The sequence below is a fragment of the Cornus florida genome, unplaced genomic scaffold (assembly GCF_030987335.1).
Source record: "Cornus florida cultivar Cherokee Brave unplaced genomic scaffold, ASM3098733v1 CherokeeBrave_3.0.0_Hap2_Chr05, whole genome shotgun sequence".
Taxonomy (NCBI): Eukaryota; Viridiplantae; Streptophyta; class Magnoliopsida; order Cornales; family Cornaceae; genus Cornus; species Cornus florida.
The window spans coordinates 114,888,628-114,894,139 of record NW_026775575.1 but is presented as its reverse complement, the minus strand read 5'-3'; positions in this window follow the sequence as shown (position 1 = coordinate 114,894,139).

Genomic DNA, 5,512 nt, shown 5'->3' with positions numbered 1-5,512 from the left:
TTATTAATTGATATAAATTCTATAAAACTAAAAATTACCTAATAAAATTCAAATTAACAAAATAAAAAAAGAGTTTACCTAATAAATTCAAATTATACTACTACTCACACAAAATATAATAAATTCAAATTATACTATACTACTCACACAAAATATAATAATAGTAATTACCTAATAAAATTCAAATTTACAAATTATATTATATTACTCTCATTTATTATTATATCCTCTATACTATTATTAAATGTGCAAAGTGTTTCAGTATTTTAGTATTTATTTATTTATTAATATAAAAAAATATTTATTAATTGATATAAAACTCTAAAAATTAACTAATAAAATTTAAATTACCTATTTATCTATTTGTTTCTAAAAAAAATTACCTAATAAAATAAATCACGACTTTCAAATTACTATATAAACCTCTAAAACTTAACTAATAAAATTCAAATTACCTATTTATCTATTTGTTTCTAAAAAAAATTACTTAATAAAATAAATCATGACTTTCAAATTACTTCTAAAAAAAATTACCTAATAAAATAAATCACGACTTTCAAATTACTTAATAAAATTTAAATTACAAATTTCCTAATAAATCTATATTATTAGTAAAAGAGTTTCAATAAAACTATAACACAAAATTTTTATTTATATCTATACTATTATTATAAAAGATAATGACATTTATCCGCCCGCCCATTTATGATTATGTCCTTATCATAATACATATCATCATTCAAGAAGCCTATAAATAGAGACATTGAGGAAGGAAGAAAGGTATAAAAATTAAAAATTCTATAAATCTAATAAGAAAATCAATAAGCACATCTAAAGTCGTCCAACACCCAAGCTTTGCAAGCTTTGAAGAAAAAGAGAGAGAGACTGTTTTGGGCTCCTCTTACCCAATCAAAGTTCATATTATGAGCATCAAGTTGTGACACGTGGCGATCATGTTATGAACCTCAAGACCATTAATTTTGATGATCATTCTGTGTGGAAGATTTTTAAGGTCAAGAAATTGAACATGAAAGCTGCCACTGATTGAGTGGTCAAGACTGGCCAATAGAATCTGGGACCAACGTGCAATTTATTCATAATAAATATATAAATACAGGTTGCCAATAGAATCTAGGAGCAACGTGCAATTTATTCATAATAAATATATAAATACAGGTTGCCAATAGGATCTAAGATCAACAAATACAGGTCATATGTGATAAAATTTTATAAAAAATAAAATAACTAATTTCTAATAGATAAATTATTTTATTTTGTTTAAATATATTCTTATCTAACAAGATTTTATTTTATTAAAATTTTATAATAAATAGATAATGTGATAGAGTTTAAAAAAAAATAAAAAGCTAATTTGTGGAAGATTTTATAAAAAAAATCTTATTTTATAAAAATATATTATTATTTAATTATATTTTCTTTTGTTAAAAAAACTCATAATAAATAGATAAATAGGTAATATGTGTCAGAGTTTTATTGAAAATCTTTTAAAAACTCTTTTAATATGAAATAATTAATTTACCACATATTATCCTCATAATTTTTTTTTTTTTTTTTTAAGTAACAACATTAATATATTACATTAAATATTAAAAGGAGTGCTATTGATAATTCAATTTCAAATATTTTAACTTTTAATATATAAAATAAAATAATTTTTTTAAAACTCTACAACAAATTATCTTTTATTTTCAATTTTTTTTTAATAAAAGGTAATCTAATTAGACAAGAATTATTAATAAAAAAAATATTTATTAATTGATATAAAAAGAGATTTTAAAAGATTTACTCTAACATATATTACCTATTTACCACAATTACATATTTTTTTTCAATAAAACTTTATCACATTAGACAGAGATATATTTAAAGAGTTTCTATAAAACTATAACATAAATTACCTATTTATCAATTTATTATGAGTTTTTTTAATAAAAGAAGATCTAATTATACGAGTATTATTAAAATAAAAAAATATTTATTAATTAATATAAAAAAAGAGATTTTAAAAGAGTTTATATAAAGCTCTAACACAATTTACCTATTTATCTATTTATTATGAGTTTTTTAATAAACGAAAATCTAATTAGCCAAGAATTATTAATATAAAAAAAATATTTATTAATTGATTTAAAAAGAGTTTTTAAAACTGTTTCTATATAAAACTTTAGCACATTACCTATTTATTTATTTATTATGAGTTTTTAATATAAAAAAATCTAATTAGACAAGAATTATTAATATTAAATATATTTAATAATTAATATAAAAAATAAAATAATTTTTGTTCAACTCTAACACAAATTTTCCTTTATTTTGATCTTTTTTAATAAAAGGTAATCTAACTAGACAAAAATTATTAATATAAAAAAATATTTATTAATTGATATAAAAAGAGTTTTTAAAATATTTACTCTAACACATATTACGTATTTGTTATGAGTTGTTTTAATAAAAGAAAATAATTAAACAATAATATATTTAAGAGAATAAAATGATTTCTATAAAATCTAGCACAAATTAGCAATTTTATTTTATATAAAACTCTATCATATAATATATTTATTATGAGTTTTTTAATAAAGTAAAATCTAATTAGATAAGGATACATTTAAAGAAAATAAAATAATTTCCATGGAACTCTACCACAAATTACGTATTTTATTTTCTATAAAACACTATTATAAATAACCTGTATTTATCTACTTATTATGAATATATTAACATAAAATAAAATAATTTCTATAAAACTCTACCACGAATTACCTATTTTATTTTCTTTAAAACTCTATCACATATAATCTGTATTTGTATATTTATTATTAATTTTTTAATAAAAGAAAATCCAATTAGAAAAGGATATATTTGAAGAAAATAAAATAAATTTTTAAAAGAGTTTATATAAAACTCTAACACAAATTACCAATTTATCTATTTAGTATGAGTTTTTTAATTAAAGAAAATATAATTCGACAAAAATTATTAATATAAAAAATATTTATTAATTGATATAAAAAAGAAAATAATTTTCTAAACTTTAACACAAATTACAGTTTTTTAATAAAAGAAAATCTAATTTCTATAAAATTGTCCCACAAATTACCTATTTTATTTTTAATAAAATTCTATCACATTAAATAAGGATATATTTAAAAAGTTTCTATAAAAAACTAACACAAATTACCCAAACTGTACCCCAAATTAACTATTTTATTTTCTTTAAAACTCTATCACATTAAATAAGGATATATATATATATTTAAAGAAAATAAATAATTTTTATAAAATTTTACCACAAATTACCTATTTTATTTTCAATAAAACTCTATCACATTAAATAAGGATATATTAAAAAAAGTTTATATAAAACACTAACACAAATTACCTAAACTCTAACACAAATAAACTATTTTATGTTTTTTAAAACTCTATTACATATAATCTGTATTTATCTATTCATTATAAGTTTTTTTTAATAAAATGAAATCTAATTAGACAATGATATATTTAAAGAAAATAAAATAATTTTTATAAAACTTTATCACAATTGACAAATTATTTTATTAAACTCTACCACAAATTACTTATTTTATTTTTTATAAAACTTTATCACATTAGACAATAATATATTTAAAGAAAATATATAATAATATAATAACACATATAAATAAAATATAAAAGTATAAGGAGTTTTAGCATTTCAGTATTTATTTTTTAATATAAAAAATATTTATTAATTAATCTTAATATAGAACTCTATCACATATAATTAGGAGCACAATACACTTGTTAAACTTTTTTTTTTTTTTTTAATAAATATGACAATATAATTTTTTTAAATCAAAAAAGCAAAGAAGAAAAAAATAGTTGTAAAATAATATACTAAATAAATACCGTAAAAATATATATATATATAGTTACAAATATAAGAATCAAAATATTAATTAATAATATTTTAATTAAATACAATCACAAATGTCATCGATAAAAAGAAATAAGTTTAAAAAAATAGAAAAATACATAATTATATACATAAGTGAAAAAAGAATTTTTTTGAAAAAGTAAACAAAAATTAGAAAAGGAAAAATATATTGTATATTCGGTGAAGGGCTATATGTAATTTTTTTTTTTTCAAAAGGAAATTAAAAGAATTTAAAATTTTGAGGGGAGCACTATTTAAAATTACCATGTAAGTATATATATATATACCAAAAATATGTATCTATGTATAGTAGGTTGAAGCAAAGTGAGCCTTAATTGGCTCTGCCCCTGCATATAACCTCTGTATTTATTTATTTATTATGAGTTTTTTAATAAAAGAAAATATAATTAGACAAGAATATATATAATTAAAATAAATTTTTTTCTATAAAATAATAAAAAAATATATGAAATGAAAAATTCGATAAAAAGCTTTTGTTTGTATATATATATATATAGAGAGAGAGAGAGAGTTAAGTGCATTAAACCCCCCTCAATTATAACCCGATTGCAAGAAACCCTACTGAAGTAAGTAAAACTCCCTAAACTATCATTTTGTTGCACTTAGTCAAGAACCGTCAATGTGCCGTTAATAGAAAACGAAAATTACCATTTATCCTTTCGTGTTGAATTTTTTTTTTTTTTTTTTAAAATTATTATTATTATTATATTTGGATGGGCTGATGTAACAATTGTAATGTCTATGTCCAATGAAAATTGGCCAACTTAGAATTATTTTATTGAAGTGGACAAAAAACAATTCTCCACCAATAAGAGAATGACAACTCAATTAGTGGAGAATTATATATATATAATAATTGTAATTCTTCTCTATCGGCAGCCACCACCACCCTCCTCTCTGTGTCCATCTCGTCAATAGTATTTCTTGGGGCCAACAAGAAATTGAAGGAGATGAGAGGAAATTGTGAAGTAATAACATCAACATATCAAAATGGGTTTCAATTTAAATAGGTTGTATATTGGGATTGATCGGATTTGTTGCATGTCTTTCTCCATTTAAATATTTTATTTGTTATGGTCGGAGATCGGCAAACATAGACGGTTGACCTTTTTCCGACAGAATTAAGCTGAATTCACAGTTCAAAGAACATTAGTAATCACTGCAAATTGTTTATTATATAGCGCCTCGGAAATATGCTAAGAACAATCCTTTCCCAGATATAAAACTCTTAAAGTAGGGAAGATAAATTATTAGTTATAGTCCAAGCACCACTTAAAACCAGACCATTCTCGTAGTCTTTGCTATCAAAATCTCATACATTCATAATTGGCCTGAAGAAAGAAATCATTTTCACCATTGAGAGCATCATATGCTGAGAACGAACCCAAGAAATTGCAAGCGAGGACTTGGTCTTGAGTTTGGATATATATATATATTCATCATATCCCAAGAACCCCCAAATTTGAAGCCCTAATTTTCAGTCTTAGCAAATCCTCTCTCATTCGCCATTGATTTTCAACAAATCCTTCTCATTTGCTCTCAAATCTCCAT